This window comes from Phyllobates terribilis, unplaced genomic scaffold, assembly GCF_046119375.1.
Source record: "Phyllobates terribilis strain yellow unplaced genomic scaffold, ASM4611937v1 Scaffold_11__3_contigs__length_659146591, whole genome shotgun sequence".
Lineage (NCBI taxonomy): Eukaryota > Metazoa > Chordata > Amphibia > Anura > Dendrobatidae > Phyllobates > Phyllobates terribilis.
The window spans coordinates 527,094,566-527,108,051 of NW_027362771.1; the positions used below are offsets into that span (position 1 = coordinate 527,094,566).

The window sequence follows — 13,486 nt, forward strand, 5'->3', positions numbered from 1 at the left end:
TAGCTGCTCCTGACCGTGGGCACATACCCTAAGGGTAATGTACAGCATATAAGGATGTAAAGTGTTAATGTATAATGTGATTAGTGCAGGGTAAGCAAGGGGTTAGACCTGGGATAGTATAGTACTGTTCATATTGTTAACTGTCTTGCAATGGCATAGGACATAATATAAGGACAATAGGTTTAGTCTACAGGATAGGATACAGTTAATGGATAGAACTAGCCCAGTGGGTGGGGACTAGTGTTAGTGATGTGTGGGCATTTCCTGTTAGTGGAGCAGATAAGGAAGTACTGTGACAAGGTCAAGTTCAGGTGCAGTGGGCTGCTGGGGCCAGCATGTGCCAATCTTTCGAGGCAGTGGGACACCGTACTCATATCCCTTGAGAACATACCTGCAACGTCCGGAGCCTAGGGCTCGGTCCAGGTACTAGACAGAGGGCCTGGTCTTCTGACATCTTGAGGTCGGCGGACATGGAATCGTGTGAAAGGCAGGTGGCTGTTCCCTGGTGCACTGCTGAGGTGGATAGGAAATTACCGAGGCTGACGGAGTCAGTAGGCTTAGGGATAGTCCAGGGCGAACGACTGGTAGAGCTGAAGATACATTGTACTAAGCAAGTACGAAACATGAAATGCTGTGCCCTATCCCACTTGATACCCCCTGATGAACTTTAACTGACCAGTAAACGTTTCCTTAATGCAATGGACTTGGTGTCCAATCAGTTGTGTGTGGCGGCTCCGAGGACGGAGGCCTAGAGACATCGGAAGCCTGCGGCCTACAAGTGAGTGTGATGCACCCCACACCTGACAGCACATTGGGACTGGGACACTGTTTTCCTGTAAAGTGCCAGAGTGTAATCGGACAGCAACTCGGCCAGATCTACCGCTCTTGGCCATTTTACATATACAGTGGTGACTAGTGTTGAGCGAGTATGTATCATTAACCCTTTCGGCGAGCACGGTTGGGTGCTTGTCGAGTATTTTGGTGTGCTCGGCGTTTCATTCACTGTCACCGCGCCTGCTAGTGTCACGGCTATTAGACAACTGTGACACATGCAGAGATTGCCTGTTCGACACTAGTGGTGACCAAAGTTTGCATTTTTTTTTAAAGTGTGATTACTTCTGTCTGGTTGTTGTGATGCCATTTTCCTGGTGATTTTAGCAAACTGGAAGCAAATGGTTGTCAGCTATAAGGACGAAAATTGTGTTTGAACTTGTTTAATCCCTTTATGTGTTAGTTTTCAACATTTGCTGGGCCAAATGTTTTGCATATTTTGCCTAAAAATTTTTTTAATGTGTGTGCTTTTAGGTTAAAACATGGCAAAGACAAAGTCAAATTTATCACTAGATGTCAGGAAGCTTATTATTCTGATAGTGAAGTCAGGCAAAAGCCAAAAAGAGTTAGCTATGGAATTCACCAGTTCTCAGAGTCAAGTGTCACGTATATTAAAGAAAGAAAATGAAGGTTATGGAGCAGCTGACAAACCTAGAAGTGGACGACCACGGAAAACTTCCTCCAGAGTTGATCACATTATTAAGTCAGTATCTGATGTCCATAAAAGTGCTGGACAGATTTCGCATAAAATGAACGAAGAATATGAGGTCAAAGTGAGTCGCCAAACTGGTGCGACGGCTAAGAGCAGTAGGGCTGAATGCACGAGGTCCAGTCGAGAAGCCATTCATCTCTGCAAAGAACCAGAAGGTCTGACTTGAGTTTGCCAAGGACCACAGCCAACGGAGAGAGACAGATTGGTCTAAGGTGTTGTTTTCGGATGAATCCAAGTTCAGTCTGTTTGGTAGTGATGGCAGCAGTATATATACCGCCCAACTGAAAAACGTAATGATGGAAGGTACCAAACACCTACAGTGAAACATGGTGGTGGCAATGTCATGGTTTGGGGCTGCCTTTTTGCATCTGCCATTGGCCCTCTGAATAGAATTAATGGAAATATGAATGCTACCATGTACAAGGATATACTTGTGAATGTAATGCTGCCACATAGTAAAGCCAAAGTAGGCAGGGTATGGAAATTCCAGCAAGACAATGATCCCAAGGACACATCCAATTTAGTGAAAATTGGTTAGCTAAGAAAAATGTTCGCCTGTTACAATGGCCAAGCAAATCCCCTGATTTACACCCTATAGAGCACCTTTGGGGTGAGTTAGGGCCTTGAGTTACGGCCCGTACCCATAGCAATAAAGATGAATTGTTTGCAGATTTCCACATGGAATGGAGCAAGATCCCTCAAGATGTCTTGAATACCCGAGTGGCTTCAATGCCCTGTCGGTGCGGTGCAGTAATTAAAGCAAGAGGTTATGCTACAAAATGCTAAGTTATGGCATTGTAAGCAATGAATTACTCTCTATGTTGTGATCAATAAATAGTAGATGCAAAACTTTTGGAAGTCAGTTTTCTTTAAATGACCATACCTACATTCAAAAGCATTTTGGTTAAAATTAAGGTCTTGCATGGATGACAACTTCATGCACTTTCAATTCATCACCAGGGAAATGGAGTCACAACAACCAGACAGAAGTCATCACACTTTTGAAAAAAATGTAAAACTTTTGGTCGCCACTGTACATTCAGCAGCAGCGGGCGCTGCACATAACTGATCTCTGAGGTTTCTGGATGTCAAACTCTCCGCCAATCTGATATTGATGACCTATCCTAAGGGAATTTTATCCATATATAAGTCCTGGGCAGGTAAGAAAGATAAAGAACGCACGTGCTTGCTATGGATTGAGAATTTTCCCATCTTAGAGGACACCCGTAGGCAAACCTATAAATATATATGGTAGGGTCCCATTCATCAAGCCGGTTATTTTTTTTATTAGCTATTTAATTAATTAAAAGTTTTCTACATACCTTTTTGGTATTTTGTTGGTTTTTTCTTTTACTTTTTTGGACAGATTACTTTTCATTGAGGAAAATTTTGTGACATCTTGATGTAGTTGTAACAATCAAGGCCAAAAAAAAGAAAGCAAAAAAAGAAGTCACATGTAAATACACTTTCACTCCATTCAATAGTTTCATCCCAAACTGATGGTATAAACTCAGCACATAGCCTTCTAGAGAATATAGCCCCTATAAAAATTGCACCAAAATGTTCTAATTGCTACCTCGGTTTTCCAGAAAGTGAAGCTTAATCAAACGTGCTAATTAGGTAGCTCGGTGCACCCTAGGTGTGGCCGAGAAGCTCAGTGCATGTTGCTCCCGCTAGTTTTACATGTCCCCTCCTCCCTCCCTTTTTGTTAATTGACAGCACTGGTTTGCCTGGAGCAATCACTGTCTGCAGGGAGAGCTCAGGTAAGTCAGTGCAGTCAATCATCAATAAGGGAGGCAAAATTCAAAACCAGTGGATGGAACTGGCCACTGAGCCTCTTGGCCACACCAAAGGTGCACTTGGCTCCCTAATTAGCAAATTTAATTAAACCTCACTTTCTGCGGAATGTAGGCAGCAATTAGAACACTAATCTATGTGGGCTGTATCACCTACAAGGATATGTAGGATATGTTTGTTTATACTGTCAGTTTGGGCTGGTGATTTATCTCCCTGGTGACAACTCCGCACATGGTGGTCCAGTCACTAATTTTGCATTGGGGCCACTGTAATTTTCCAAAACGGGTTTTAGGCGTAAAATCTGTAAGTGATAAATATTCTCAGTTTCGCCTAAAATTACTAAATAGAGGGAGCAGCCCAAAAGCAAGTAAATATATTTAGGAATATTTAATAAAATGATGTGCTATGGCAAGCACCCAGGTATTAGTTAACACATCCTGTGAGCGTGGACCTACTCCTTTATTTATATCCACATGACATTTTTTTTTATCATCCATTAGACCTGTTACACTCGGTATCAACTTTGAATTAGATGAGGGATTCATGAAAAGAAAAGCAGTTTTGAGGACATTTGTGCTAGAACACTTAGAAGAGTAAGAAAGCTCCATTCTTCAATCAATGCCCTGCTGTGAGCAGCAAACAGCAGATGAGAGCCAATGTGCTGCCGCTTGGTCTACAAAAGCTTCGACAACAAACTCAGCGTGGAGCTCTGTAATACTGGAAGCTGAATGACCGCGGCATCACAAAGCGATGGAGTAACTCTAGGAGAGGCATCATTAGGACAAGTGTAACCATTGATTTCTTTACTTGGGTTGATGCCACACAACAATGGCCGGTGAGGCATGCGCTGGTCCTCAGACTCCTCATGCATTGGTGCTAAGGTCCAGACCACAGTTGTAGCCTGGCTACCTTTCACCAGGGACAAAGGTTCAGTTTGCTGTTACCACGTCAGCATGGCAGTCACTGGCGGACACAGACAGTTCAAGAATAATATATGGGCCCTTTGCAGTCTAATAACTCATCATAATACATAATCCCACCTGGTTTGAAGGTAGAAGTGGCCCCCTTAGCTCTTGGGCCCCTGTGCAGCTGTACAGGTTGCACCAATGATATGTCCGCTCCTGATGCTAGTGTATTCTGGATAAGGGTGCTTTTTACATACGACAGGTGGATATTTTTCAGTATGCCTTTTTTTTCAATGTATAGGAAACTGTTTAGTTGTGGTCAAAAGTTTTGAGATCGACACATATTTTGGTTTTCACAAGTCTGCTGTTCAGTATTTTTCGATCTTTTAGTCAGATGTTTCTATGGTTACAATTATCAGCATTTAATTAGGTTTTATACTTTTATAACAAATACCTCAAATTTATGCACAGACTCAATATTTACAGCGCTGACCCTCATTTTTCAAGACTTCTATCCTTCACCCTGGCAGCTGGATATCATCTTCTGGGCCAAGTCCTGACTGATGACTGCCCATTCTTGTCTAATCAGTGCTTGGAGTCAGTGCCTTCGTCCAGCGCACCCGGGCAAGGGCCGGAGCCCTGGACAAACAACAGGGACTCACTCAGTAGCGTACCATCAATGGCTGCAGTCCACACGGGCGGCCGCTATGGGGCCCCGTGAATCAGCGCTGGCTCTGGGCCCCTCCCGCATTGTACTTTCAGTTGTTTTGGCATCCTGGATGCCGATACAGTTGAAAACAATGATGGGAGAGGGAGCTGTCCGCTGATGCTCCCTCTCCCATCATTCCCCCTCTGCATCTGAGCTCTGTGACATCTCAGCGTGCCCTGTGTGCCGAGCAGTGCAGAGGGGCAGAAGACCAGAGACTGGAGCAGCATGGGAAAGGGGAGAGATGAGTATTTTTTTTATTTATTTTTAATGTATGGAGCACTATATGGGGCCCATAATACTGTATAGAGCACTATATGGGGCCCATTATACTGAATGAAGGACTATGTGGTACCCATAATACTGTATAGAGGACTATGTGGTGCCCATAATACTGTATAGAGTGCTATATGGGGCTCATTATACTGAATGAAGGACTATGTGGTGCCCATAATACTGTATGGAGGACTATGTGGCGCCCATAATACTGTATGGATGACTATATAGGAGGAAATGACTTTTGTAAAGGGTACACTGCTGAGGACATTTTCTACTGGTAGGGTACATTTATCAATATCCCGAATACCTCTAATACCACAGGTATTGAAACATTGAAACCTGTGGGCCCTAAAGTACCTGAATCCTCTCTGCTGTATGGTATTGCAGAATTTACAATAGATATCACTCATAGTGATGAGCGAGCATACTCGCAAGTACTCGGTACTCACCCGAGCATCTCAGTACTCGAGATGCTCGGAGCTCGCAGAGTACTTGCGAGATGCTCGGGCGGATGCTCGGGTCCCCTCCCTGCAGGGATTGCCTGCCACTCACTGTAATGCCGCAGCCATGTTGGTTGTGGCATTACAGTGATTGGCTGGCCGCACAGCGTCATCAGGTCTATATCAGACCTGTCGCCGCTGTGTTCGTCAGTCTACTCCGCAATCAGGCAGAGTAGGGAGAGCTGCTGCTGTGTCAGGGAGAGATTTGCTTGTGTATTAGGTAGTCTAGGGAGAAAACAAGTACATTACACATATCCATCTCAACAAACAGTCCTTCTGAGGACTAATCCATCCGCAGAGATATCAGGCAGGTAGTGTATATAGGCAGGCAAGCAGGCAGTGTATATAGCAGACTGCAGTGCATATAGCAAAAGAGGCTCCATTCCGGTTCCGCCTTCTGCTGCTGTTAGACATTTCTAGACAAAGGCTCAGGTCTCAGGGGCCAGGAATATTTTTTTTGGATCTTAATCCTCATTATTTGCTTAAAAAGCAATCCAGAGAACATAGTTTTTCTGCGCCATTTGCTTTTTGGCACTGCAGAATACAGCCAGGTCCTTTCCATATTACAGCGCTAAAAATCCAGCTATTTAAAACTGCGGTTTGTCCGTCACACGGATCACATATAATTGCGCTGAAAATACTGCCATTTTTGACCTCCATTCAAATTTTTTTTCTGTGTGTCAGCAAAGTTTTTGACACCGGTTTGCTGTTCAAAATAGTTATCTACAGGCCAGGTTTTTAAAACTGTGGTTTGTCCGTCACACGGATCACATATATGTTTTCTGAAAATTTTGCCATTTCTGTCCTCCATTCTAATTTTTTTTCAGTGTGTCACAAAAGTTTTTGACACCGGTTTCCTGTTCAAAATAGTTACCTACAGGCAAGGTATTTAAAACTGTGGTTTGTCCGTCACACGGATCACATATACGTTTTCTGAAAATTCGGCCATTTCTGGCCTCGGTTCAAATTTTTTTTCAGTGTGTCAGCAAAGTTTTTGACACCGGTTTGCTGTTCAAAATAGTTACCTACAGGCCAGGTATTTAAAACTGTGGCTTCTCCGTCACATGGATGACATATAACTTTGCTCCAAATTCAGCCATTTGTAGTGAGCGTGGAAGATATTGTCCTCTATTTGAAATGGGTAAGGCACGTGGCAAAGGACGGGGAACAGGACTTGATGGTGATGGTGATGATGCATGCAGAGGCCGACGCTGTGGGCAAGCTGAAATTGTGCCACAACGAACACCCACATTTTCTTGGCTGACCTTATTGTCCCAATTCCTAGGGGACCACAGCATACCACTATTGAACCCAGAGCAATGTCAAAATTGTTGTTGGTTGGATAGTGGATAATGCTTCCAGTCACTTTGCCACCACCACCACCCTGTCTTCCACACAGTCAAGTCTCAGTAGCCGTGAGTCTGGACTGCATATTCCTCACTCTGATCCTCCTTCCTCCCACCATGCCGAGTGCCCGGAGACAACTGATCTCACACTCCGAAGAGCTGTTCACTTTTCCATTTATAGATTCGGACCTCTCACCCGGTCCACTTGAAGCGGGGCAAGAGGAGATCGCATGTAGCGATGCCCAAATATTTGAGCAGCCACGGTCACACGAAAGCGATGGTGGGAAAGTGTCACAAGAGGTGGACGATGATGAGACACAATTGCCAGAAAGTCAGGAGGAGGACCAGGGTGCGGAAGTGGAAGACGAGGTGGTGGATGAAATAGTAACTGACCCAACCTGGCCGGAGGAGATGCAGAGAGAGGACAGCAGCACACAGGGGGAGGGAGGCAGAGCACCCCAAGAGGCAGGAAGAAGCAGTGTGGTGGCCACAGACAGAAGGCGGGCAACCGTTCCCTGTAACACCAACACAAAGGAAGTTGCCAGTACAACTGCTAGGTCTTCCCGAGTCTGGTTGTTTTTTTAAAGACTCTGCCGATAACCCCAAAAAGGCCATTTGAACCACTTGCCAGGCCAGCATCAGCAGGGGTGGCAAAACTAGCAGCCTGACTACCACCAACATAATCAGGCACATGGCAGCCAAGCACCCGACTTTGTGGGCCGAACCCCAGGGTCCAGGAACAGTGTCTGCGGGTGGCACCACTGCTTCTTCCGCTGTTGTGCATGCAAGCCAATCCCCTGTCCATGGTGCATGCGAAGATGCCTCCTGCCCTGCACCTGTCATTCCACACTCTGAAGTAGCAGCATCAGGAAGTGCGTCCACGTCCATGTCCTAGAGGCATCGTTCAGTTGTCCATACCCCAGTCCTTGGAACGCAAGCACAAATACGTGGCCAACACTCCACAGGCCACACTACTAAATTCCCACATTTCACGACTGCTTGTGCTCGAAATGTTGCCTTTTAGGCTCGTGGAGACAGAAGCATTCCGCAACCTGATGGCGGCGGCCGTCCCTCAGTACTCAATCCCCAGCCGCCACTATTTCTCCCAGTGTGTCGTCCCCGCATTACACAAGCACGTGTCCAAAAACATTAGCCGTGCCCTCAACAACGCAGTTACCGGGAAAGTCCACCTAACTACGGACACATGGACAAGTGCTTGTGGGCAGGGACGGTACATCTTGCTGATGGCACACTGGGTTAACATAGTGGAAGCCGGGACCCAGTCGGACCTTGGGACGGAACACGTCCTCCCGACGCCAAGGATTGCAGGCCCTAGGTCAATCAGGGTTGGCCCTACGGTCTACAGCTCCTGCATCTCATCCTCCTCAGCCTCCTCCTCCTCTTCAGCCTCCATCTCCGGAACCCAATCAGTCACAAGCTGAAAGCACTGCAGCACTGCCTCGGCCAAGCAGCAATAGGCTGTGCTGAAGCTAATATGCTTAGATGATAAATGCTGAAGAGTTGTGGACAGCTCTGAAAGAGCAGGCAGATCTGTAGCTCACACCGCTGAACCTACATGGTCGTGTGTGACAACGGCTGGAACCGGGTGGCGGCTCTGAGGCGAGGCGAGCTCACACACGTACCATGCCTGGCCCATGTGCTTAACCTCGTGGTTCAGCGGTTTCTCAAATCCTGCCCAGAGCTGCTGGATCTGCTTGTTAAAGTACGCCGCCTCTATGCTCATTTTAGAAAGTCACCTACAGCTTCTTTGCCGTGTTTCAGCAGCATTTGCAGCTTCCGGCTCACAGACTGGTGTGTGATGTCCCCACGCATTGGAACTCTACACTGCAAATGTTAGGAAGGATTTGTGAGCAGAAGAGGGCAGTTGTTGAGTACCAGCATCAACAAGGCCGTCGTATTCAGTTCAGACTCCACACATAAGACCTCAGGAGTGGACATGGATGTCAGACATATGTACCATCCTCCAAAACTTTGAGGACTCCACCAAGATGGTGAGCGGCGATGACGCCATAATTAGCGTCACCATCCCGCTTCTCTATCTTCTGAAACGCTCTCTGCTCACAATCAAAGAGGATGCATTGCAGGCGGAGCACGATGAGATGGAGCAAGGAAACATACAGGGTGATTACACACAGCCCAGCCTCATCTCATCCCAACGTGGATTGGGTGACAATGAGGAAGAGGAGGAGGAGGAGGAAGAACAGGAGCTAGTTTCATGCACTATAGACGGTACTACCTGCACAGTGGTCATACCTTCTGTTCAGCATGGATGGCCTTAGGACAGAGAGGAGGAGAAGGAGGCGATCATGGTCAGGCGACCTCTTGGTGAGGACACGAAAGTCTTGCCTGTTAGCAGTCTGGCACGCATGGCTGAGTTTATGCTACGCTGCCTTTCCCATGACCCTCATGTTCTCAAAATTTTGGGTGACAGTCATTACTGTTTGGTGACACTTCTAGACCAACGCTACAAGGAGAACTTTATATCTCTTATTCCTGAGGCCGACAGGTCTACAAAAATGGGGCAGTACCAGAAGGCCCTTGTTGCGGAACTATTAAAAAAATTCCCATCTGAAAACGCTGGTGGCAGAGGTCACAGTTCGTTGGACAACCAAGGAGTACAGGCGAGAGAGACACAATGTCAATCCAGCAGAGGCAGGGGAACACTGTCAAAGTTCTGGGAGAATTTTGTCAGCCCCTCCCATCGCACAGGCCCTGAGGCATGGGGTACTCTCACAAGGAGTGCAAAGTTTGGGAAGATGCTGAGGGTGTACCTTGCCGACTGTACCAAGGTCCTCCGTGATTCCTCTGTGCCTTATAATTATTGGGTATCCAAGCTGGATATGTGAAATGAGCTGGCTCTCTACGCCTTGGAGGTCCTGGCCTGCCCTGCCGCTAGCGTTTTATCAAAGCGGGTTTTTAGTGCCGCTGGTGGAATTATAACTGATAAGCGCATCTGCCTGTCAACTGAAAATGCTGACAGTCTGACATAAACTTAAATCCAGTGTCTTTTTTTGGGAGATGTATTCCCATGCACCTCTTCACACCCACACATGGGTATACGCTTCCTGATTTTGGCTATTTGCTCTTGTCCTCCTCCTTTTCCTCATCCTCATCCTCCATCACCATATCCACCATATCACCAGGGTGACCGTGGTCCGTGATGCAACACCCACATATTTTTTTAAAGGGTGTTTATGATGCCTGTAAAAAAAATTTTTTATACAGTATGTTTATGTATACCCCCCAGGGGTAAATGTTTGTCAGCCCATACACTAAGTGCATGGACATTACAAGTATAGGAGACCCGCTCATTCCTAATGGGAACATTTTTTATGAGGACCTCCTCCACATCTCTTCCAAGGGGCATTGGAGTGCCTCCCAATTTTTGCCAGCCCTTGCATTCACTGCATAGGCCAACACTATGGGAAACCCACTTCCTAATAATGGGAACATTTTTTTTCAGGAGGCCCTCCTCTACATCTTTTCAAAGGGATATTGGGAAGCGTCCAAATTTTCAAAGTGGTATTGGGGTGCGTCCAAATTTTGGGCAGCCCTGCCACTCACTGCATACGCAATAACAGTATATGAGACCCACTCTTTAGTAATGGGAACAATAAAGCATAGCCTGCTGATGGCTCTCTAAGAATAGTGAGGGCCGACTGCTGGCCCTTTAAGAATAGTAAAGGCTGCCTGATGTCCCTATAAAAATAGGCATTGTGACTTTCAGAGTCCCTCCTTCATAAATGAAACATGATGTGTCTGATGATATCTCACACATAAGGTTGTAAAATGTTAAAATGACATTTCCCAGTGAATGCATTTGTCATGGTTGAAAGCAATGCAAAACTGCAAAAACGCATCAAAAACGCTAAGTGTGAGCATAGCCCAAGGTGTGGAGGAGTATTTTTATTTTTGGTTATTTATTTTGCTTTATATACAAGTCATTATCCTGGAAAGGATGTTCCTTAATATATTACACAGAAAAATCTATTTTGGTTTAGTTTTTGTATGTTTTATTTTGAGTCCGTAAAAGTGGCGTAATACCTCTGACAACGTTGTTGACAGAAGTGACCTGGGAGGCAGAAATGCTTCCAGGGGTCTTCCTCATGCTGTTCCCATGTCATTTGAGCACTGTTCCCATCGATTTGGGCAATTTTTAGACCCTCTGCAGACCGCTGGGGGGAGCCGCCTGAAAAATGCTCGAGTTTCCCATAGACTTACATTGGGCTCGTTGCTCTGGTCGAGCACCCGAGTATTCCAATGTGCTCGTCCCAAGCATCGAGCACTCAAGCGTTTTCGTGCTCTCCCATCACTAATCACTAGTGATGTGCGAATATGTTTTGTTAACCCTTTCGCCGAGTATGCTCGGGTGAGCACCGAGTAGTTACAGCTGCTCGGTGATATATTTGAATTACTCCCATGTGCATGATTTGCAACTGTTTGACAGCTTTAATACATGTGATGAATGTGTAAGAAATAGACTTATAGGGTTAACAAGTCATCACTATGAATCACTCATGTAATGTACGAAGTAAGTGAGATCTTTGGCACTGTACTATATGTATATTTCTCTGCCATATCTGTGCATCATGAATCATGGTATATGTTAAAGGGGCCCACTGAAACTCTTCCACCTGGGGCCCACGAAAACCTGGAGCCAGTTCTGCTTTGAGTTTATCACAAATTCTGTGATTGTATTTGTCCACCTGCTTTTTAAGGATTGACCACAGGTTCTCAATGGGCGTTTCCTGGCCATGGATCCAAAGTGTTAAAGTTTTGTTCACTCAGTCTCTTAGTTATCACTTTAGCCCTGTGACATGCTCTCTTTCATGCTGGAAAAAGCATTGTTAATCACCAAATTGCTCCTGGATGGTTGGGAGAAGTTGTTCTTGAAAGATGTGTAGATCCCATTCTTTTTTCATGGCAGTGTTCTTAGGCAAAATTGTAAGTGAGCCCCCTCCATTTATGAAAAGTCACTACATATGAATGTTTAACCCGGAACTCTGCAGTGCAATTGCAGCAATTTTTCTAAATTATTTTCTCTGGGTTGCCATCAGTGAGGATTTGGCCAAGAAGCTGATATCTAGCTGCCAGTGCAAAGGGCAGAAGTCTTGAAAAATAAGGGACAACACTGTAATTTTTGCAATTTTTCATCAACTTGATGTATTTGTTAATAAAAGTGTAAAAACTTGAAATGCTGACCATAGAAATGTGTGACTAAAAGATCTAAAATCACTAAAGCAGCAAACTGTGAAAAGCAAAATTTGTGTTGGTCTCAAGTCTTTCAAACTTTTCACTGCTCTTACCTATAAAGATGTACACAATGCAAATGAATGGGCAACGTATCTGTCACAGTAGGTCTATACAGTCCATAACAATGAATCTTTACAGTAGGCTTTCAACGAGAAAACTAATGGTGAGTAGCAATATATAGAATTATTAGAAATCAATACTATTATCAGAATTTTGAATTCTTTTTATTAATAGTTCTGAACAATAATTATTAATATGTTATTTCTGCGGCTTCTTTAGTCTCCTCATTTCTTCGATCTCTGTTCTGGGCTGGTTAGTGTCAGCGTTCAGCTGCCTATGTATATCCTACTAATATTATAAATGCGAAAGTTTGTGAGTATGTATGTTTGTTACTCTTTCACGAAAAAACTACTGGACGGATTTGCATGAAACTTTGCAGTAATATAGATTATACATCGGAATAACATATAGGCTACAATTTGTAATGATTTTATGTAATTTTGGTCGTAATATAACGATACATGTCAATTAAGTCGGAAAAAAATCTGGCCTCTGAGAGATATCTTGGCGTACGCTGCCTAAACCGTTGGAGTTACACAAAGATGATGTACCGTAGAATTGTTTGTCTATATCTACCTTTTATGTGGAAGCCACTATGACCAAAATTGTGAACCATAAATTTAATTAAATTAGATACTATTTTCCAATTTTACAATGCACATTTTAGTATATTTATCAAACTTTTTAGTATATTTATCAAACTCTTATATACACACATACACAGGTGATATTTAAATGGCTGATTTACAGCAGTCAGAAGAGATTGATAATACAATAATTTGCCCATAGTGGATCATTGTATAGTGAGGTCACAGTTGCCGCCTGTCCACAGTCAGAATACAGGGGTGATCATATACCGTGGCCAGGTACAAGTGTGGCACAGGGGGTTCACACACGACCCCCAGGGACTGACATTTCCTAGAAACTTTGGCAGCTGTCAGTCATGAGCTCACCCTGATACATTACACTCTGGAAACAGCTGAAGGGAGAAGGATAATTTATGACATTTTCTCAGACTTAAAATAAAAAATAAAAAATAGCCCAGAAAACAGCCCATATGTCAGGAACAGGTTACT

General features: G+C 44.6%; 1 long non-coding RNA gene across 1 annotated transcript in view; it reads right to left on the reverse strand.

The window, feature by feature from the left end:
* Window positions 1-2,864: 2,864 nt before the first annotated feature.
* LOC141165272 (uncharacterized) overlaps window positions 2,865-13,486 on the reverse strand; it is a 90,477-nt gene continuing 79,855 nt past the window's right edge. The window contains exon 3 of the long non-coding RNA XR_012251131.1: window positions 2,865-2,941. This is a non-coding gene — a long non-coding RNA (uncharacterized lncRNA). The remainder of the gene's footprint in view (window positions 2,942-13,486) is intronic.